The following is a 24,252-nucleotide window of genomic DNA, read 5'->3' on the forward strand; positions in this document are numbered from 1 at the left end:
TTGGGACACCCGGTGATAAACCCAGGCCTGTTCCCTAGACGCATACTGGAGTCTTCTGTGGGCTTGTTGGATGCGCGCATGCCTCGCAAACTAGAGGGGTTTGGCGCTTACACACCTAAAACCTGATTTGTTTGCACAATGCTATAACTAAACGAGGTCATTCTGCTAAACTGAAGATGTATTCTTCATCCGTTGTCCAGCGTCAGTCATAAAAATCCTTGTAGTTTAAAATCAAGGTAACGAGTTGAAATGAAGACAATATTTGAGGAGGCTAATATAAAATGATTTTCAGAAGGCGCATCATTTGTTAAAATAAATGGGTTAGCATTGGGGTTTTAACCCAGGCCCTGGGTGAGGCAACAAGGCATGCATATGCAGGCAAGGATCATTTGTTCAAGAGTGTTAGATGTTTGTGGCAGTATTAAATAAAACAAATTTTTCAAGCAGAATTAAAAAAGGTTGCGGAATAGAAAGGCGGTATGTCGCGCTCGTTTAACGCTTTTAAAATAATGCGCTGTGATAAACCCGGATATATGCGCAAGTTGGTGGGAATACGCACTAACAGAAGCGCATACGCACGCCCATTCAGAGAGAATAGGGACACAATAGGAGTAAATGCCAATTATTTCTACGAAGTGGAAATACATTGAGCAATACAAATACGTGGAAACACAGAAAAACACTAATGTTGAAAAATAAAATATAAAAGTGCAAATAAAACTGGGAACGTTGTTATCATCAACATAATCAGCCGGACTATACCCACTGCAGGGTGAAGGCCTCTCCCATATTCCTCCAATTAACACGGTCCTGTGCTAGCTGTATCCACTTGATCCCTGCGAAATTCTTATCTACATCTACCCATCTTGCCGCTCCCTGCTGTGCTTTCTTTCCCATGAAATCCAGTTTGTTACCCTAAGCGTCCATCGGTTATCCTCTCTTTGAACTACATGTTGTGTCCATGCCCATTTCTTCTTCCTTATTTCGACTAGAATATCAGTAACTTGAGTTATTTCTCCTAACTTCTCAGCACTTTTCCTATCTGTTAAAGTTACACCTATTATTTTCCGTTCCATGGCTATCTGCACTGTCCTCAACTTAAGTAGAACACCTTTCGTGAATCTTCAAGTTTTAGCCCCGTAGGTTAGTACCGATTGGATGCAACTTTGATACACTTTACTCTTGAGTGCTACGAGTAAGCAGCTAGTAATAATGTTTGAGTACCTTCTAAATCCGCTCCATCCCAATCTTATCCTTCTAGTCATTTCCCTTCCGTGGTCCGAATCGACGGTCACTGCCTGTCCTAAGTACACATATTCACCTAAAACTTTCAACGCTTCGCTACCTATTTTAAACTACTGTTCCTTTTCCAGAATGTTCAGCATTACCTTATTCTGCATATTAATTTTTAGACACACCTTTCTGCTGCTCCTGTCTAGATCATTTATAATTAGTTACAGTTGGTCCCCTGAGTTACGTAACAAGGCTATATTCTCAGCGAATCGCCGATTACGCAGGTATTCGCCATCGAACCTTAGCGCTAACTGCTGCCATTTCACGTCTCTGAATACTTCCTTTAAGCAAACTGTGAATATTACAGGGGAGATCGTGTCTCCATGCATAACACCTTTCTTTACAGGATGTTTGTTATTTTCTTTATGCAGAACTATGGTTGCTGTGGAGCCACTACAAATATCTGCCAGTACTTTCACATACGGCTTGTCTGCACCCTGGTTTCGCAATGCCTGCATGACCGCAGAGGTTTCTGCTGTTATATGCTTTTCGTAATCAATGAATGGTATGCATGAGTGCTGGTTATATTCGATCATTTTTCCTTCAGCCGGTTGATGGTATGGATATGATCAATAGTAGAGCACCCTTTCCGAAAACCTTCTAGATATTTTCTTGATTGCAGTCTAAGATTGTCCTGATTCGATTTGTCATTCCCTAAGTAAATACCTTATACGTAACAGAGTGTAAGCTGATTGTTCTGCAATTTTTGAAGTGCTTAACACTCCTTTCTTATGAATTAAGATAATGTTTGCGTTATTTCATGGTTCCTGTACCGTCGATGACACCAGGCATTGCGTATAAAGGATAGCCAGTTTTGCTAGCACGATATCACTCCTCGTCATTCAACAAATCTGCAGTTACCTGTTACGCTCCAGCTGATTTTCTGCTTTGCATTATTTATAAAGCTTTCTAACATCGTCCTTCGTCACTGGCGGAACGTCTACAATTTTACACCTAAAAGTAAAGCTACAAGATGCTCATTCAGCTAAAAAGATGACGCCTTCGACCTCATATGAAATTGAATATTATTTGTGCACTGCAGCAAAGACATGCGGCTAATTCATGAGGCCATCATTGGAATGTCAGGTTAAAATTGTGCTAAGTTCATTCTACACAAAGTTGGTGTTTTGTATAAGTGCAGACAGGGCGATGCACTGACAAAATACTTGAAGAACACTGAATTCTTTTGATAGTGATTCTTCCGTTTCATATATTGATCCTTTAATGCAGGATGGTTCGCGTGGTTGTAGCCCTGTTTGTTTAGTACAGTCATTTTTTTTATTCGTAAAGATAAGCTATTAGGAGAAATTATACAGAATTTTTTTAATGAATCACGGCGACACCCGAATCAGCCGTCCGTCTGTGGTGGTGTTGCAGAGAAAATTATAATTTTTAAGGGCAGCCTAATATCGGATCTTATAACGAAGATATGGACTGAACATGTGTACGTTACGAAAAGGTTTAAGTTGTCGACACATGGACGTTGTTGCGTTGGACACGTGAGTGCTAGTTTGCGGCGTGTATGCCGTGGTTTGTTTTGATTTTTTGTATAATGGTGTTTTTGTTTTTTTTTTTTTACTTTTGCTTTAACTTTTTGTATCTTGTTTGCTGTATTACCGTTTCCCTGCCAGAGCTAACAAGGGGTTGAAGTGAACATTTACTGTATCCCTATTCTCTGCTGTCCCTGTTTATGCGGTTTATGCGCTCCTGTTCGCTATGCAGGGATCGCAGCATTGTCGCTGTGAGCAACGAAAGATGAGAAAGAAAACAATTTGCAGAAAATTGACAACAGGCTATCGGGTTTTCTTCTAATGAGAAGGTTCGGCGTGTTTACATTTCTTCATTTGGAAACATTAGATACTTAATAAAGTTAGAGGAATTTAGGCTCACAAAACTTTTTCCATTTCATATTGTGTCGTAATCACTTGCATTGTAAAACAGTGGTAAGGACAAGAAACATGTGCACCTCAAAGCTGGACGTAGTTTGTCTGTTACCACATGTGACATCTTCAAGTCTTGTGGAAATTGTTGATAAATTGGAAGTCAAGAAATAGAGAAATAATAAGGTTCTGTAAATATGAAATTGCTCAGTTTATTGCTAAAAGCTTGGCTTACGTGACAATGCATACACGCAAGTTTTGCGGCACTACATTATTTTTATTTACTTTTGTATTTCCGCCAAAATATTTGTAGTCGCCTTTCTTCATGTAGTCGGTCAGTCACGTTGTGATTTTGAGCGCATATAATTTTTCTTTTTCCTGGCGAAGCATAAGGCCCTCGTGTTGGATTTGCCACCTCCTGTACAACGCTGCTCCATAAGGCAGTCGGGGAGCCTAAAGGTGAAAAGTAGACGTCAATTTCTTTTTTGACCCTTGTACTCAGCGCGATAACCATAATGCATCATGAAGACGCGTTGCAAGAATGCAGGCAATATATATGGTAGTGGACATTTCTCATTTCTCCAGTTGTTTGCTTTTTATAATGATTGATGAAAGGTGAGTTAGCGTAGATAAAAGAGTGCAATTCCTCCCGAGGAGTTTTAACAAATATCTACCCTGGCGGGGTGCTTGTCTGTGCATAAATCTGTTTGTTTTCATATTTCATATAATAGTTAACCCAAACTAATTTGTTTCTTAGTAATGGCAACCATGAGTAACCTAGACACCCACCATTTGCATTTACCCTCTTATTAAGTAGGGTATCTCAACTTTCGGAGGAACAAGCTTGAGCCAGCAGGGCTGGAATAGAAAACAAAAACAAAAATACAAGGATTATGCCGCTGTGTGACATTTATTTGTGAAGATATTTTAAGGCCCAGAACAGAATTCCTTAGCAGGGAGAAATGGCGTTTTATCCGTAGAGCCCAAGAAGCCAGCCGCAAAAAGGACAAGCCACATATTCAGTACGATAGTACATCCAGCAAAATGGCGGCTTAGACTCATTTTGCGACTATTTTTAGGAGCATAGTTGCCAAGACTCCTGCGGACTGCACTAGCGCGCACCGTGTCCAAACAGAACTACACCCCATGTGGTCAACACTGCTCTTTGTCCGAGCGTCTAGAATGCCCAAAAAGATGTTCGTGGGAACCCCAGGGATACTGCTACTGTAACCATTGAATAATTTGCATGATTATTTAGTGAGCCCTAATACACGTTATGAGTTTGATAATCTTCTAATAATACCCATTAACCATTACCGAGACAGGTACCGTCAACATTATTTATGGATTAAATCCTAGCAAAAAGCCGGCTTATCTATTTTGCAACTGACGTACACAAGCCCTTTTTCTCTGTATTGTGGACTACTAGAAATTCGTGGTCGAAGAATTTAAGCTAGTTTTACTAGCAAAAGCTATTTTAATTTTAAAATTCCCTTACGGAAGCGCAGATTCGGTCAGAGAAATGTTTGATCAGCGTGGTTCAGGGTTAGCCCGCCCTGAAATGCATGTGTTGTGCACTCATTTCTGGCCCTGAAGCTTCAGATTTGATAAGCGTGTAAACAAATGTCAACGTTCTGCTTAACGCTCATAAACCCCGGCATTTTATAATTGAAAAATCAAAGCACTCTATTTGAAGCCGATGCAAACGGGGATCCGAAATGTTTATGGTTGAAAAAAACGCCTTCAAGCCTTGTCTACTTTAAAATTGTTTTCTTCCGCGTTCGTTGTGTATATTTAAACAAATTCTAGACCCTTCTGATGAAACATTGTGGCGTCTAGTAGATTTCGAGCATGGAGGAGACCATGTAGGGACTAATTCTAGTGTCAACAAGTAATGCTAGTTTTGTCTCGAGCGGAGAAGCAGCAATGCTTACAACCTAGGCTAGCTAACCGCTGCACGAATTAGGCTTCAAGATTTTTAGGGAATGTGTCTTTTGATGGTAACCTGCCAGCGCTCTTAAAATATTCTTGAATGTTAGCGTTTTCTTCAAAGCAAATATTTTTAACATACTCAGACACTATTTTTATTGGTGCTGTGTTTTACAATGATAAGAAAATATCGCCTCCTCTTCTCCACTCAGTTGCCAATTCTCAGAATATAAAATAATGTATATAATAAAATTAGGATGCATTGGCCTCGCACAGTGGTGTTGCCAATACCTTCTATAAAATAAAACGGCTCACAATGTTTGCACGCACTGAGCAGTAGAATAGAGCAGAAAGATCCAAACCAATTGTTGCATTTTTCCACGTGAACGGTCGGTCAAAGCAGGGAAACTATACGCAAACTGCCTGAACGATTTCGCTTGAGATGCACAAGGAGGAAGATGAAGATGAGGAGGAAAGGCAAGGAGGTTAACCAGTAAAAGCAACCGGTTTGCTACCCTGCACTGGGGGAAAGAGATGAGTGGATATAAAAGTTGTGAGAGAGGAAGAGTTGAAGTTAATACAGTCACATAACAGACACGCCACATCACATCAAGTTACAGTCATGTCATAGCAAACTTTCGATTAGGCCTGTGCTTCTCATAAAGCGGAGCAATGCCTGGGAGGCCTTCGCCGCAGACGATCGCCCTGGCCAGGGACCTAAAATCTTAGTTTCACTCAATGGGTCTCCATCTAGATGCTCCAGCGAACGGCACAGACACTGCCTTTCCTCACTGTATATCGGGCACTCACAAAGAATGTGGCCTATAGACTCGTCGCATCCACAGTTTGTATATGTAGGACTGTTTGCCATGCCTATTATAAAACAATACGAGTCTGTGATTGCTGCACCAACCTACAGGTGGCACAGCAAAGTTTCTTCGCGTCGGGGTAGGCCAGGTGGAAGGCGGAGCTTCAGGTCAGGGTCCAGGGATTTTAAGCGGCTGTTCGCAAACTGGCCAGAATTACACAAGGAGAGTGTGTGTTCCCGCGCAAGTGCGCGAAGCCTGCCCGCTGCGTCTGCCCTGGAAAAGGAAATCAACACACAATTGCCGTCTAGGTGGGCTGTTCGTGCGACTTCGTCCGCCCGAAGATTGCCCGCTATGCCGCTGTGTCCTGGAAGCCACTGGAAGATGATGTCATGTCCTTCATTATTGCACAGTGATGAATTTGTCGTATTTTCACGAAGAGTTGTTCATGAGCTCCACTGTGAAGAGCCGCTTTTAATGTTTGCTGGGCTGCTTTTGAGTCTGTAAAATAGACCACCGCTGGGGGCTCTCCTGACTGATATGCCTAATTGCGATAAAAAGAGCGGTTAGCTCTGCAGCTGTTGAAGTCTGGTGAATTGTTCCAACTTTTATTTCAGTAGTAATGGCGGGTATGACCATGAAGCCTGAAGAACTCACGGTATTCACTGAACCATCGGTGTAGACATGCAAACGATTTGCATGGAACTCATGGAAGTATTCAAGAGTGATTTGTTTCAGTTCTGTCGTCGATAGCTCGACCTTCTTCCTGATCCCGGGTATTGAAAGAAGCACGTGTGCTTTATGCAGGCTCCATAGTGGAGAGCACGGTCTAGATGCGGGTGTAAACTGGGACGGCAATATAGCGCGATGCGCATCAACGGTATTGGTAAACGATGTACGCGGCCTGGTAATGGGAAGACTGGCCAAATGATGATAGGGAACCCGAGAGATGTGTCGGAAATGTGCCCTCAGGGAGTCAACTGTTAGGTAGGTAGTTATGGGGTGCTCCTGTGCAATTAAAATGGTAGCAGCCGTAGAGGCCCATTTTGGCAATCCCAGGCAGGTTCGCAGAGCTTGAGCTTGAACGCTCTGCAGAATTCCGAAGTTGATTTTCTTGATAAGTGCAGGTAAGCTGTACCGAAGAAATGCCATAATAATGCACGGTATAATTTGAGCATCGACCGCAATGACGCTCGCCATGACTTTCCCCCAATAAAGCCAAGTACGTGAGTAATTGCTGTCAGCCTCATTTTCATGAATGAAATATGGGGAGTCCACGAAAGATTTCGGTCGATACCTCCCAGAAAGCGATGGCTCTTTCGTAGGGTATTGTTTTTCCATCACTGCGTACGGTGTAAGGTGACATGTTCTGGCGTGTAAATGCAACTAGCGAACACTTTTCAGTTGATATTTGTAGACCACGCAGGTGGAGGTAGGGTCGCAACTATACTTGCCGCCTTTTAAAGCCTCGCTCTAACCTGTGGGCGCATAACTCCTGATGCCCAGATACAGATGTCGTCTGCATATATTGAAAGTTGCGCCGATTGTGGTATTAAGTCGACAAGCCCGACAAGAGTAAGATTTAAAAGCGTTGGGCTTAATACTCCGCCCTACGGGACTCCACCACCGGAAGTGAAATGAGAAGATGTTGGACCATCCTCAGTCTGCATAAAGTGAGATCTGTTGGATAAATACCTGCGCATCCAGCAAAAAAACACGACCGCCAGGCTCGTCAGCTTCCAGAGAGTCCAAGATGGCCTGCTGAGTGACGTTGTCATATGCACTTTTTATGTCCAGGAACAACGCCGCGGGTAAGCGCTTCAAATTTTTTTGGCGTTGTACAGATGATACCAGGTCCACCACGTTGTCAATCGAAGAGCGTCCACGTCGAAACCCTGACATAATATCCGGATATATGCGGTAGCGCTATAGGTACCATTCAATACGTATAAGCAGCATTCTTTCAAGTACTTTACCAACGCAACTAGCCCGTGCATTTGGACGGTATGATTTCAAGTCCAGAGGCGATTTGCCAGGTTTCAGGAGCGGAACTAAGCGACTGCACTTCCACTCGTCTGGAACTGCACCCTCACTCCGTGATTTGTTGTAATATGCCAAAAGAGCGTGCCTAGCTGCTTGCCCAAGTTTCGCAAGCGCAGTGTATGTTACACCGTCGGGACCCGGTGATGATGACCGTCAGCAAGACGCCAGCGCAGCTTCAAGTTCCTCCAGGGAGAAGGGAAGGTCCATTCGTGAATCACGTGAAGCTGGAACATCGTTGGAATGTAGCGTTGCCGTTGGAGTCGATTGGCCTGCTACCCTAGCGCAGAAAGTTTCTGCTACCTCGGCCTCGCTACGTCTTTGAGAGAGTGCGAGAGATTTTAATGGATAGAACGGTTTAGGGAATGTTGGGAGACCCCGACGACATTCCAGATGCGTGATAAAGGCTTGAGGAGATCAAGCGTTTCACAAAATGACCGCCAGCGCTTTGCCTGGAGGGCTTGAATTCGGCGCTGAATTTTCTTTTGCAGGCACCTCGCATCTCTGAGGTCAAGGCGCGACTTCGTGCGTCGGTATGTATGCTCTGCCCTCCGTCGTAATGCTCGGAGGCGCTGTAATTCCGTATCAAACTCTGTGTAGGCAGGCACTGGGGTGAAGAAAGAAGTCGCGTTTATCATGGCCTCCTTAGTTTTCTATTCATATTTTCAGAGAGGCCTGCTGTGCAAGTGCCTAAAATGCCGACCAATCGATGTGGCGCATTCGCGGGACAGACGGGGATGTGGAAAGGCCATTAATGATCACATATGTAGGAATGTGGTCACTTCCGTGTGTTTCTATATCTGCAAACCATTGGACGTTTTTGGTAAGGCATCGAGACACGAAAGCTAAATCAAGACAGCTGCTGTAAGTTGCCCCTAGAATAAAGGTTGATGTACCGTCATTAAGACATTGCAGATCATGATCAGAGGCGAAGGACACAAGCTTTCTTCCCTTGAGGTTTATTCGAACACTTCCCCACATCATGTGGTGAGCGTCAAAGGCTCTTATTGTGGTCCAAGGGCCAGGTGTAATCGCCATCAAGTCGCTCAATCGTGTGGCATCAAAACGACTGGTTGGCGACATATACGCACCCAAAAGTGTAAACGTGAGATTGCGCTTCTTCGCGGTCAGGCAAACATACTGGTTGTCGTTGCTGGGAGTACCCGGATGGATTATATATGTGAGTTTTCGCCGAATATAAATGATGACCTTGCTATTTCCCTGGTGCGTTGGAAATGCAAATGCCTCGTAACCTGACAGTCGTAAGATCTTCGGTACATTCGGCTCACAAATAACAAGGATGGGTATGCGGTTTGCATGAACGAATTGTCGAATATCTGCAATTCGGGACTGAAGCCCACGGGCACTACATTGAAAAATGGAGGCGTCCTTGAGTGTTTTTCCAAATGTGAATGCTGGGAGAGCCATTGTGTCTGCTACTGTAGAGCCGCTAGAACTGGTGTTAACGCGTCCAGAACCTGTAGCGCATTCTTTGCTGTTGGAGTGTGCAGACTAGATAGCACAGTGCAGATTGCATTCATCATGGACGTGAGAATGGCAATCACCTGTAAGTCTTGGCCATGTCCCACATCATGACTTTTCTCTAGTTCGGCAGTAGAATCAGGACATTCGGTTCGCGGCAAGTTTCCTGGTCGCGAACCGAATTGGTAGCGGTGGCCAGTTAACGTCTGAGGCAGCATCTCCAGATTTACCGCCCGTAGAGGTTCCTTGATTTAAAACTGCAGGCATAGGAGCAGGAAAAGGTGCAGGAGTGCTCGAGGCCTTGCTATCAAAATTAATCGCTTTCTTAGATGATCTTGGGAGACGCGAGCGACGCCGTCGCACCTTAGCAGCAGCCTCTCTGTGTGTAGATTGATCACACACCATTTGCTTCAGCACTGCCTGTTCTGTCTTTAAACGGGGGCAGTCCTTTGAGGAGGAGTCATGAGGGTCATGTCAGTTGACGCACTTCAGAACAATCGCGCGGTAAATGTCACCGCTATGCGACTCGGAGCATCTAGGACACACGATGGAATTTTTGCAGACCGCAATTACGTGCCCAAACTTCAAAAACTTTCTTCATTGAAGTGGCTTGCGAATGAATGGCCGGACCGGGTGTCGAAAATGTCCAACCTTCACATGCGATGGTATGCAGTCTCCCTTGAAAGTGAGCTTAATGCATTTCGATCTCCCGAGGCGCTGCACTTGCAGTATGGAGATGCTATTTGATGTTGGTTTGATTAAGACTGGTAGATCCGTGTCAGCGATGGCCTCGTGAACATTGTAGATGACGCCGGCCATAGTGCCACTGTCCTGAAGAATATAGGAGCGCACACTGATGTCGCCGAGTTTGTTGATGGCGGTTAATCTCGCCAATGTGCTCCGCTCCATGACATAAATGGCGATTATGTTTTTGTAAAGATTCACTCTAACGTCTTTTACCTTTCCAGGGACGAGGCTTTCAAGGAACACAGGCGTGACTTACCTGTTGAGTTGATTCAGATTGTATTTTGGCGTCTCTGGCACAAACAAGACAGTGTGTGTCGGGGGGCCTCGCGTAGTGATGACCGCGGACGTGCTTGATGAGGACGAATCTTGTCGTCGGTGTAGTCTTCGCTTTGCTCTCTTGCTAAGCACCGGCACGAACCCATCGTCGTCAGCCGTAGAGTCATCATTAGCAGGCGAGTACAGCACGGTGGCCTGGCTGCTTGCGTCACTCTAGTTGTAGAGGCGCTTCCTCTGGGCGACCGTTGCCGACGCACCGGGTTCCGCAGGAGGCCTATTAGTGTCCACTTGCATCGCCGTGAGAAAAACGGAGCGGCACCTCCCGGTTATGTCATAAATTCCAAAAGACAACGGAGACGGGAACGCAGCGTTCTGGTGAAGAAAAACTTTTTCTTTCTCTTCCTTCAGAGGCACAAAATATCAGCTGTGATTCGAGGATTTAGACTGAAGGCAAAAAGCGAGGAACAGCATGATCGTTCTGGTGAAAGCCAAGCCTTACACATTATGGAAATGTAAACTATATTTGTTCTTTACAGAATTCGCTGTTAAAAAAAAATTAAAACCAATGAAAGAAGTAAGAACACTTCCTGCGGACTGCTCTGCCGAGTATGCAACTAAGTTGTAGGCAAATAGTGTGTAGTTCAATCGCAATATTACAAATGTAAATTCAGTGCCCTTGTTTTATTTCGTTGTATCTTTTGGCCGAAAATATGTTGCCGTCTTATTGAACGCAGTAGAATGTCTTCATATAATCGGCAAATAGAGTAAGCAATTAGGAAGCATCGAAAATAAAAATGCAGACCTAGCGGAGCATTTCTGTTAGTCTGCAGAACAATGCTCACTCTAAGTGCAGCTGCTTGTAGAGTATGCTTGAGGCACTCTGTACGTTTTGTGATACTGAATAAACGGCACCGCCATACTGAGCGCAAAACAACTGTTTACGAAGTCAGTCAGCAGACGTAGTTGATAGTTGTCAGTTAATGCTCAGCATGCAGTTTTACTTGCGTTTTTGGAGGGACGGGAAGGATAACTGGTATCGCATGCTGCCAGCATTGTCACAGCCTTGGGCTTCACATAGTGTCGCATCTTATTGACCTCCAAATAACTTACTCTTCGTGGTTCAGGTCTTATTTCTAGGTTTACTAGTAATGGTGCCAATGCATTTTCGTTTCTCATTTATGTAACCAACGTTCTAAGCAGTCTTTTAACATGAGGCTGGAGGCACTGATCCAGCTCCGTGTGGAGCATGTACGTGGAAGCGCTTCTGGCATCCATTTTCCTAACCAACTGGCGGCTTTGTTCATAAGCGTATAATCCTCTCTAAATTGCATTCATCATAAGAAAATAGAAAGCAATGCACATATCTGAAAGAATTGCTTGCAGAGAGCTAATGTTTACTGTGGACGTACACAACGCTGAGCTCGCAATCCACATTTATAAAAACGATAAGCTGGTACCTGGCTTTGCCGTTTAGGTCTTGAAAACGAAATTCCAACATGAAGAATACTAGCACCAAGTTTAAAAAAATCCATGGCTGAAGCCATGGTTGTTCATGATTAGGAACTTTTCTTGAATATTTCGTACATGTAAATTTTCAGGTGGTAGCAGCAAATTGTTTATTACTAAGGGCTCAGTCTCTATTGAAACCAGCGCAGGTGTATACAGAACACTTTCGGTCACGATAGTTTGGAACACTGAGCTATCTGCGCAGCGTCTCGCGCAACCCATAATTACTGAAAAACGCCTGGAGTCACGAGCGGATGTTGATGTCTTTTTCATTTTTTATTTTACCAAAAGAGGCACAAAATGAGGCAAAGGGCGGCAAGCGCTGTGCAGAGCTTAAAAGGGCGGACACTGGATGCCTAAAAACAGCCGAGTAAGCAAATCCGCACCGTACATCTCGAATACCAGAGAGGAGAGGAAACGGGCCAAATTCATAGACTGCGGCGGCCACCATCCATGAGCCATCATAAAATGCACTAGGCTTTCCAGAGATCAACATACACGTGCTAATAGCACTCAAGCCCTTTTTTGTCAATTCAGTATGTAGCTCTAAATGCTATGCGTTATAGTGTCATAACTGGCCCATCATGTTTACTGTTTTCTCACCAACTAACTTGTTTAGCCAGTCGCTTCAAATTTGGAACACGTGATGTTAGAAATCCTGCCGATGCTGGCTTTTGATGTACTGAAACATTGACAGCTGCAGTAGTGGTATATATAGCTCACCCCAGATTGGTGGCGAATATGCTACGTACGCTCTCGAAACGTCATAAAGTCGGTTGTCAGACCATTTTGCTTTCAAAACAGTTTTAAGAATATTTTTACGTCTTTTACAACGAATCTAAATAGAATTGAAGTAACAATCCAGAAATACCGTTTGTTTCAAAGTGTGCGCGCATAATAATTTAACGGCTTTATTTTACCTGTAAGCTAAGAGCATGTAACACATTGCAAAAGCAACCATTGAACGGTGTTTGCTTTTCTGGTATATAGAAGAGCCCCTTATAGACCCTTAGAGATGAAAAGCTATTGAAAGGGTAAGACCAAACCTATTTTCGTTTGGGATAGTTGTATGGCTTAGCAAAGTACACGAGAGCTTTCTAGGTGGCTGAACAGCAATTCTACTTGGTATTTGTGGCAAACACAGTAACTGTGCCTTGAGTTCAAACGTAAGCCAGCTGTAAAACGCCCAGTCAAGCACATATGAAATCATAAGTACTTTGCTGTGGGAATGCACTCCAAGAGAGACGTCTCTTTTGGCTGCGGTGGATAAACGGAAGTTGATATTTTCGTGCTGAGAGGCGGCGGCATAGAGTCCCATCAAGCGACTTCCCTACTATTCTTGCCCTAAGGTTGTTCCTTAGTAGTCTGCAAAATAACCCCACAGGCGAAGTTTAGTACCATGAGGTGCCAGTAATTAAAATATGCTTCAATGATTCCTACTGCGACACCCTGCCGTCCTACGCAGTAAACGTCGCCGCAGTTACTACACACCTGCCAAACATTGTGTTAAACAGTGTTCGGGCCGTGAGCGGGCCGCGAGCGGGGCATTGTTGCAGCTGAGGTCGGTCGCAGTGATCTGGACGCTGAATGTACGCTAGTGCCCAGAATATTGCGTGTAGTGTACCGTAAAACAAACGTTTTTAGAAAGTTGCAAGCAACTATTGTTTATAACCAATGCTCAAGTATGTAGAAGCATATTGCTTTGCCTTGTATTGCGCCCACAAACATTCCAAAACTAAGAACAGCCTTAACACAGTCATGCAAAGCTCAACGCTCACAGCAACTGCAACTGCAAATGCGTAACGTCTAACTCTCACCATCTGCACGAATGTGAACGTAACACAAATTTGCTAAATGAGGCGTCTTCTTAGAGAACTACCCACTAACAGCCTATTCAAAATTGCTCATCTCCCCTTTTTCTCTCGCTGTCTTTGCCGAAATGGCAAACGTGCGTGTTTTTGTGAATTATGTGAACGCTGCTGCGGTAAAATTATATTTCCTGTCTGAGAATTAGGTCGCCGATTACTTTTGTGAAAACTATTAGAGGACGTCATCCTCACTAAAAATACAAAGAACGCATTTCGTGCAATTGATTTTTGCAGTTTTATGTTTTTTTTTTGTACAAAATGCGAGATAAATATTTCAGAGTCGACTATTGTAAGCCACCTCTGAATTTAACGCTCAATAGGTGGCAGGCTGTCGTATTCTTGCTTCTAAAGTGGGCGTGTAATTGTTTCCTTTAAGATATATACAGACATTAGAGTTCAAAGAGATTCAAGAGAACGATGAAATTCTTTTCGTAATAAAAAGAAATAGCTATGCTCACCAACATCCACTGATAAAAGATGGGCCTGAAGGAGCAAGCTTCCTGCATTTAGAAAGAACGCTGTAAACATGCATGTTTCTTAATAGCGCTAACACAGATTGATGATTTGACGAGTTTTGGGGTAAATGAGTGCATTGCGCTCTACTATTATATCAACATCTGCCGAGGATAACGCTTGTGAAATGTGGTATATCTGAAATTTTCCTTCTAAAATATTTCTAATATGTTTAAGAATGCTTTGCAAAACTGCCCTTAGTGCAGTTTATTTTGAGAAAGTGATCAGGCGTTCGAATGACACAAGCGCGTTTCTTTGAAAACAAGAAGGGCAGGTCATATGGTTCTCCTTTTCAATTTTGTGTTGCATCTTGAAACGGATTCATTTTCTAGAATTTAAATACTGCAGCCATTTAGAAGAGCCATGGTGTGGGTGGTCGCATTTGGTTCGATAAACATTCAGCGCCTGGTGGCAATAGTTTGCGAGACCTATTTTGTAGCAAAGTATCAGTGAGGTAATGATAGATTCCGAAGCCGGGCATTCCTAATTTTGAGAAGCAGTTAATTTTATTACATTACTGGATCAGGCTAGGAGTATAATGCAGTAATGCCAAAGAGAAGAATAACATTTAGATTTCAATTACAGGGATCCAGAATCAGGGTTAGAGCCCCTTTATCAAGGAAACCGGTTTCGTCGTAGCCGGCATCGGCTTTGTGAGTGAACCATCACCTGCACTGTTATTGGAGGTGGCAGTAGGCAGATGGTAATACCGGGCAGGAAATGGTCATTGGATTGTGGGAGCACATGCCAAGGCTGAGTTTGCTGGAGCGGGCAACGTGAGTAGGTCCTTTGGGACGACAAGCTGCGATCGAAATTGAACACTTGGGGACCCTCAAATCTATGCTCAAGGGCTCTGTCCTTAGTCTACGAGGTCACGTTAATATTTCTTGTTTGAAAGTGGCTTCAAATGATGTACCAAAAGACATGACAAAGAAAGGAAGACACACAAGTGCTGAACAGGTGCATGGGATACCACAGCCTTAACGTACAGAATGTATGTTCTCAGTCACAATGTGCTATATTATGAATGCATGCTGCGCCAGCTATTAGGGTCGCAAAATAAGTTGATATGATCGAGAGAGATTTAATGTACATACATGTGCGTGAATAATGATCAGCAAGAAGAAGCTGCCCACAGCATCTGTTAATGTCGCGTGCTAGCATGAAAGACGGAGTCTAGATGTCTGCTATAAATACTGATGGCGCGTTTATTGCGGAGTGCTGCTGACATATACTCATCCTATGGTACTGCCATTTCTATTTTGTTCCCGCAGCTCCTTAAATAAGACCGCGAGTAACTTCTACTTATAAGCCAGCCGTAGGTTGATGCTCGGTGAGAACAATATTGTCTGGAAAGACATTAGGTGAGCATAACATTAGCACTGCGTAACATTGGCACTGCGACGTTCAACGGCTGTGCGTGTACTGTGCAGACAAGCCTTGGTTTCCCACCATTAGAGGCTGTCGATCCAGGCAGAAAGGTCTGCGGCCGCTATTTACGACACCACGTTGCGACATTGTATGCATACACAAATTCACATTTTTGTAGGTTAGTAGTCAGTACAAATATATATTCGCAGGTTATATTTTGTAGCCAGTTTTGCTGCATTTGTGGAGAGAAACAATACTGTGAAATAAAATACATGCAAAAAAAACATTTCTTTTGATGTGCTACTGAATGCGCATGAATTTTGTGGAGGGAAAAATGAGCTATTAGTGGCATGGAAAACTGTAGCTTCGAATTTGTTGTTGTTGTTGCCCTCGTGAAAATTGGCTTCGAATGTTTTGGCCTGGAATGCTTCGTTTTATTTAGTTTGAATTCCAGAATTTGATGTTCCAAAGAGACTTAGGCTGTGAGTGGCGCCGTAACAATGGGCTCCTGGTACCATCCACTACATTCGGTTATTTAACGCGCAAAGATGTCACAAAAATAGGCGAGAGCCTTACGTTTTACTTTTGGTTTCAGCAATGATCTCTAATACCTACTGAAGTTCATAGGATGCGGTTGGTTAGCAATGTGCACATTTCGCTCTTGTAGTAAACGATCTACGTGTTACTCATCGTTATAGCAGCATTTTCTGCCAACACATATTGACGAATTTCATGTCAAATAGTTTATCTGCACTCTTTTCTTACCTGTAACTTCTTGCTGCCGATAAACCAGACTCCGACGTACAGTGTCTGCATCGCAAAAGTAAGAGAGAGATGAAGACGCTCGACACAAGTGTAGTGGTCTTCCTTTGTTAAGTGTTCCGCTTAAGTAAAATGTGCGTGGATACAAAACCAGCCTTTGCAAGTGGTTTATATTTCTTTCTATTCTAGAATACATTTCCGTTATGCTAGTTTATTGTGGGGGCTTGCTTGACTTTTCATTTTCCCTACACAGACATCTATCCTAGTCAACAAATGTGTGAGTTCTAATGCGAGTACTTTGTGAGCTGCTTTTCAGATTCTAAACACCTATGTCATCCATGGTTATACCTGTTAAGCAACTGATAAGTCGCCTATGACGTCTGACGTGAGAGACCCAGCCTTAGACAACGGCGATTACGTGAAACGCTAAGCACTACGGGAGAATGGAAGACGTGGCAAGATGATACCAAAGTCGCACGTCACCAAACAGCGAGAAAAGCGAATCTGAGACTGTTCATCTAAGCGATTATTAACGTCGTCTATAGAAAAATGATGAAGAAACGTGGCTTGGTTTTGTTTGTGGGGTTTTTGACATCCCAAAGCAACTTAGGCTATGAGAGATGCCGTAGTGGACGGCTGCGGAAATTTCAACCGCCTGGCCTGTTTACCACATGCACTGGCATCTCACAGGACGCGGACGCCTTTCTTTTTACCTCCGTCGAAAGCGGATGTCGCGGTCGGGATTCGGACACACATCCTTATGTACAGAAGTAGACGGCCAAAAAAATATTTACCGAAGTGGCAACTCTATTAGAGCAAGAGGGCTGTACAAAGTATAGGTACAGTTTAGCAGCAAAAGCGTTGAAAAGTAAAAATGGTAAAAACGCTAATGCCTAAGAAACGCACTAATGTCGAATGTATGTTAAATAGCACCTCAAATAGGACTATCTGGATAATATGATATACCAGCATTCTTATAATGATGAACAACTGGATACCAAACAGAAAACACGGACAAAGAACACGGTAGCATAGATACCTTATGCTGTTTTATGTTTTGTGTCGAAATTTCTAAATGTAAAATCAAGATGTGATACTGAAATTATTGTGCTATTACTGAGAAAGATGTTTGCCGACAGTGTCACTATAATGGACAGAATTGTCGAAGGCCAGCTACAAAGCGTCTTCTCATGTCAAAATTTCTCCAATGCAAATATATTGGTAATACGCCCGACTACTGTGCCGGAGTGCCCAGGTTCGATCCCAACCGCGGCGGCTGAGTTTCGATGGAGGCGAAACGAAGAGGCATCCGTGTGTTGTTGGTGGTGGTGGTGTGGCTGTAGGAAGAAGGAAAAGACTGAGGCTGATAAAACTTTATTCACAATTAGTGGGAGGAATAGGGGAAGAAGGAAAAGAAAATGCACGGGCCTTCTACTGGCTCTGTAGCTGGCTCATTAATATCAGACGCCTATGCACAGACAAGAGGCGTGCCCCAGGGCTCTGCTCTCTCACCACTCCTTTATACTATATTAATGTGCGAAATTCCGGTTCATCCTGATGTCCTGTATATGTATATGCAGATGACATAGCATTCTTCGCCTCTGCAAAAGATATTCATGACCTTTATCGTTCACTACAGGCTTACCTAAATGCACTTGAGGTCTGGTTGGACAAAATTAAATTGGTTTCAATGTGTTCAAAAGTAGTGTGCTAGTTTTTAAGACCAAAACCCCCTTATATGTTTTGTGAAACTACCGCTCAGATTTCATACCTCAAGTGGAATCTGCGCGGTATTTAGGCATTACGTATGATGCTACTATGGATTGGAGGCTTCACATCAAGTCTAATGTTGGGAAAGATGAGCGTGCCCTTGGTAGGCTGATACGGATAAGTAACAGGAAATTTGGTATGCGTCGAGATACTCTTCTACTTTTGTACAAAGCCTACGTGAGACCGATTCTGGAATTTGGCTGCATTCTTTTTTCTTAGTGTCCGAAATATAAGCTGCATCCTTTGCTGCTTTTAGAAAGACGGGCGCTGCGCCTCTGCCTAGGGCTTCCACAGTCAGTCTCTACCACTGTTCTGTACTTGGAGGCCCGCATTCCGGACCTTAATTCCCGTTTCCGCCTTCTAACTGTTAGATCATTCTTTCGATCGTTTGAGGCTACTCCCGGCGTGGCTACACCTGTTTTTGTGTCAAAGCCCACCCTCTTTCTCATTCACCAGTGGCCAAGGGTCTGCATGCCCCAGGTTGTTTTCACGCAGAGCATTTTAGCAAACATTGGTGTGGACCTCGGTTCTATAAGTCCTATTGGTTGCTCAACGACCTTTCTGGATCTAAATTATGATCCTATATTTCCATCTAATGTGAAGCACTTCCCTTCAAGCCTAATATACAGTATACTATGTGATCACCTTGAAAGGTTCCCTGATCACACTGTATTTGCCACTGATGCGTCTGTGACTGCGCAGAAAGCAGCGATTGGAATGTTTTCAGAGTCTCTTTCCTGGAGTTTTTCGGTGCGTGTCCCGGATTGCACACAGATATTTTTAGCAGAATGTATGGCAATTCGGCTAGCACTACTAAAATTTCCCTGCAGTCAATCAAAAATAATATTTCTATCAGACTCTCTTTCTGTTTTGTTGTCACTGGAGTCAGCACGGGATGCTCTGTTGAGCCGCTCACTAAAGTATTTAATACCGGGCTGCGTGAAAGAAATACGCTTCATCTAGGTCCCCGGCACAGCGGTATTTTCAAGAACGAAGCGGCAGATTTCCTGGCTAAATCAGCCCTTGATGCATCTGTTTCATGTACCATCCCTAATATCACCACTTTTGGAATGTCCCGTTTCCAGCGTTTTCAATACCTAGCCGCTTCATGCAATGATACTTTGCTATCTACAGCCGAATACCAGCATCTCATATACTCATGGAAATTTCGTTAATGTAAATGACGGCAGTGTTAGGCAACGATGACTCTCATGAGACGCAGGATTCCTCGCCTAAATCTTTATTTATGTAGATGCGAGATCAGCCCCACAAACCTTTATGAGGCTTGCGGTGAGATTGGAAATATTGATCACTACCTTGTCGCTTGCCGAAGGTTTTCACATCAGAGGAGTGTGCATTTAGAAACTCTAATTGCACGCTTGGGATTTACGTAGTCGGTTCCGCTTCTACTCTCTCCTTCGGTGTGAGTGCGAAAGGATTTGCGTTGCCTCAAATTTGTCAGTACTTACATAACTACACAACAGCTACGGACAGATTCCCTTGCTAATTGTATTGCAAGTTTACAAACTTCCAAATCTTTGCTTTGTATTTTTCTTTCAATCACTTTTGTGGTCTTAAATAGTATTATTTTGTTTAGTTGAGAATTACTTTAATTTACTAATTTAGTTTGTGTAGGACATTTGGCAGTCCACAATGAACCCTGGTCAATCCCCTTCGCGGCTATGTGCCACATATCAAGGCAGAAGAAGAAGAGCCACCTCCGCTGCCTCGGGCGGACAGAAGAAGGTAGAGAAGGAAGAAAGAGAAGAGAGAGAGAGAAAGAACCGCGCCGCAACAGCCGTCGTCCACCACCGAAGCGGTGGGGGGTGCAAAAACGGCCCAAAACAGATAAAACTTCGGTGGCTGGCTAGCCCCCACCGCAAGCGGCGTTGACCTACCCTCCCCACCTCGTAGGGTCAGGAACTACCACCCTTCACCACCTCCGCTCTCTCCTCCCGCTGTGCTATGTCAGCGCACGTTAAAGATCGCCAGGTGGTCGAATTTACTCCGTAGCCCTCCACTACGGCTTCCTTCTCTCTCTTTCCACTTTCACTCCCACCTTCTTCCCTTCCCTTACAGCGCGGTCAAGTGTCCACAGAAACAAGACAGATGATGCGCCTTTTCCTTCCTTTGAACCAAATATAATATTATTTTTATTATTATTGTTGTTATTATCATTATTATTATTATTATTAAATATATCTGTTCTGTAGACTACGTTTTCGCCCGAATTGTATAATATAAAAACTTTCGTTACGAATAACACGTTCTGTGTGACAAGGCAAAATATTGTCGCTAGAAATATCTGAAATGAAATTTTTACTGAACGTGCTGCTCCTTTTTCTACATAATAATTTTTTATCTTAGTTTTTTAGAAGTTCCTTGCATCACTGCAGCGCAGTATTAAACGCAAATGACAGCATGGTCATAGGATTAATGATGAGCAAGCATTAATGAAGGCATGAGTGCTCCACTGAGAAAAATATTCGCGGTTAGTGTACATGCGCAGCCTTTGCGCACTGAAGCCAAGATCGTTTTACTATATTGAGCACCAATTACAAACACAACAAAAGCTATAATACAACTGTTCTTGAATAATTGAGGTAAAAGCAAAGCTCTGTGTGTATATATTAATTTATAAAGATATGTTATTACGGCAATACCCGCCGGGGTGGCGCTGTGGTTACGGCGCTCGACCAGTTCCCAAGGACGCGGGATCGAATCCCGGCCTCGGCAGCCACTTTTCGGTGGAGGCGAAAACCAAGGCGCCCGTGTGCTGTGCGTTGTCAGTGCAGGTTAAAGATCCCCAGGTGGTCGAAATTTCCGGAGTCCTTCACTACGGCGTCTCTCATAGCCCGAGTCGCTTTGGGACGTTAAACCCCACAGACCACAATAATGATAAAATTCCATGCTCGCCATCAAGAAACGACATTTAAAAGTGGGTACTTTTTATTTTGGTACCTGCTACTTTCCGAGTAAAAAAGAAAGTAGTTTGCATAAAGTTTTTTTAATAAATTTGCCTTGCACCAAATGTTTAATTTTACAATGTGTTTTGGACGAACAAACTACTGAACTATTTGGTGGGAAATGATAAACCTTTGCTTATGGAGTGATTTTGTGCTTTATAGTTTCATAGAATATTACACTATAATTTTAAATTGGTCAGTTTGAATATATAAAAGGTTAAGTATTGATTTTGTTTATTTTAGACACACACGGGAAAGGAGGAATATATTTATTGTTTTCTCGACATCCATCATATCAGGGTAATGTAATTCAATAAACAGATTTGTTAATGAGGTAAAAAATGGAACTGACTTACCCTTTTCATTTTCGCTGGGTTCTCGCACATCACATGTGGAGCAGAACATTTGGATTTGTAGTACATTGTCAAATTGAATGCCTAATATGAAATAACAATCTTGTTAGAGCTGTTGCAATGCCGTTAAAGAAAGTGTAAAGTGCAGCTATAGAAGCAAGAGCAAAGACCTGAAGACGGTAACCAAAAATACTGACATTTTAGGTATCCATTCCAACGTCCGGTGCACCAAAAAGCGCTTACAACTTTCAACGGTGAAATATATGAAAACGAAGAAAGGGAATATCGTACGCATGTTATGGCCTCGATGTCTAGAGGAATATTTTCCAGGCATGCTTTTGTACCTGAAACAGAAGCAGAAAAAACCGGATAAGCAGATACAATCACTTTGTTTACTTTGAATTTATTTGCTATATTAAAAATGGCAGAGAGCACTTTGGACCACTAAGTGTGATGAGGCGAAATCCATTATAGCGCGGTGGATCGTATTCCTCCACACGGCACCTCTATCCCTCGCTCTTTTTCCCTACCAGCCTCCTCCCTCTCTCTACGGCGTGGTACATGTGTCCGCGGAGAATTGTGAGCCCCGCCGGAGTGGTGCAGTGGTAAGACGCCCGACTACTGTACTGTGCCGGAGTACCCGGGTTCGAACCCGACCTCGGCGGCTGCGTTTCGATGGAGGTGAAACGAAGAGGTGTCCGTGTGCTGTGCGATCTCAGCGCCCGTTAAAGATCTCCAAGTGATCGAAATTACTCCGTAGCCCTCGACTATGGCTCCTCTTTCTCTATCTCCACTTTCACTATCCACAGAAAACAAGTGAGACAGTTACCGCGCCTTTCCCTTCCTATAAATCAATCATTGTAAAGAAACTGTGACAGACACTATGCCTTTTCTATCCTGTAAATCAATTTCAAGTGCCGCTGATACCTGCTGTGCTAACGCATCCTAGACATCTCGGTCTGTTTGTGTTTGCTGTGTGGTAAGAAGGATAGACAATTGGGCGAGTTGATAGCGATTCATATTGTAAGGGCACAGCGCCACAAGACACGGGACCAAAGGAAGAAAATGTACACACGAACTCTGACTTGAAACTAAACTTTTATTGGAAAGGAACACATCTTTTTTACAAATTCTTCAATGATAATGATAACAAGTATATAGTACTTGCACAAAACGCACCATAAGGGGTCAACTAAAGATATGAAAAGTTAAAATCACTTAATGATAGTTTTTTCCGACACAATTTCCCCCTCTCCTTTAAAGGTTAAGGAAACAACTAAGAATTATCAAGGAACGCCACCTCGTTGTCTACTGGTATGACGGAAGGCTTGCTTATACATTGCGACTGTCTTTTTTGGATCAGGTACGCCTTCATCAGCTCTGTTGTTTGATCCCTGTGTCTAAATAAAATCTTATTGTTCGCAACTAAAGGGCGTCAGTTGGTTTTGTTTCTATATTTATCTTTTACGCAGTTGCGACTGTGGTCTTTCAAATGAGTGTAAATATTGTCAGAAAGGGATCGTACGTGTTCTCGCAAACGAATATTTATACATTTTGCGGTTTGCCCTATATAAACATTGTTACATTCCAAAGGAATTTCATATACAACGGCGCACGCGCATTCTACAATAGTTGACCTGTGAGGCACTTGGCATTTAAAGGGGTTAAAGGTCGCCATTTTTCCACGACGGTCCCTGATGGCACGAAAGAGACGGCATTATATGTAAAACCGGTTTTAGCTCCGTGGCTTGCCTGAAGAAGGCAGCCCCAATAATATCTACCATGTAGTTTAAATATACGCGTGATACGAATTAAAATGGCAGCTGCATGATTTGAGTGCTCTGTTTAGCTGCGCGGGCCTTTCACATTAGTACCCCAAAGCACTTCTTTGGGTCAGCACAATATTGCGAAAGCTGCCAGCTTTCAATCCTACCAGAGCATCATATTTGTTCAGTGAAGCGCTACATAGAGGTTGCCTTGCGGGGCAAGGTCCTCGGTGGCGTTCCGAAATTCTCCTCGCACCCCAGACGCTCAGGGTAAGAAGGAGTGTGGTTAGAAAAGAAATAAAAAACAGTAAAAAGGCAGGGATGGAGGCAGGGGTGGTGGCGGCGCGCGCCTAGGGAAAGGAGTGCAGGTTTAGCACTGCCTTTTGGTAATCTATATAAACAGTAACAATGTAGAATTTCTATGCATTAAATGGTTAATCTATTTTATCACTTGCTAGTCGGTAATGGTAAATGTAATTTGTTTAAGGCATGTCCTGTCAGTACCGCAGTGCTTACGTGAAATAACTTTTACTATGTTTAGAGATTTGACAGCCTTTTTCTTCAGGGCATTTATGTAAGAAAGAAAGGTGAGTTCTTTGTATGTATGCTATTACGCACACAAAAAAAAAGATTGTGCGAAGGAACTTCTAAGGCCTGCTGAGACATATTGGTCCAAAGTTACTTCAGCATGTTGTAAAAAGTAGTAAAAGGAAGAACATATTTAGTCATGAAGCACATGCAGGTGTAGTAATAATTTTTATAGTTCACTGAAGCAGAAATCGGGCCTTATATATAGCGGACACCGGACAGAGGTTCAACGACGAGCTGCGTTGAGTACTTGGTCGGCTTCTTATGAAAGGGATGTTGCATAATTGCTCACAGTTTATTCTTGCAGTCTGGCAACTGTTAATGAAAGTGAAAATA

The 24,252-nt window shown here is 43.3% G+C and overlaps 1 long non-coding RNA gene across 1 annotated transcript; it reads right to left on the bottom strand.

Moving 5' to 3' along the window:
* Positions 1-3,960: 3,960 nt before the first annotated feature.
* On the bottom strand, positions 3,961-21,902 carry LOC146171879 (uncharacterized). The gene is made up of 5 exons (XR_014702731.1): positions 21,854-21,902; positions 21,566-21,646; positions 16,477-16,521; positions 14,286-14,327; positions 3,961-4,031 (listed from the first exon to the last, which is right to left on the bottom strand). It is a non-coding gene; the product is annotated as an uncharacterized LOC146171879 (long non-coding RNA).
* Between the last annotated feature and the right edge of the window lie 2,350 nt (positions 21,903-24,252).

The sequence above is a fragment of the Amblyomma maculatum genome, unplaced genomic scaffold (assembly GCF_055883805.1).
Source record: "Amblyomma maculatum isolate TAMU_Amacu unplaced genomic scaffold, ASM5588380v1 scaffold_17, whole genome shotgun sequence".
In the NCBI taxonomy this organism is placed as follows: domain Eukaryota; kingdom Metazoa; phylum Arthropoda; class Arachnida; order Ixodida; family Ixodidae; genus Amblyomma; species Amblyomma maculatum.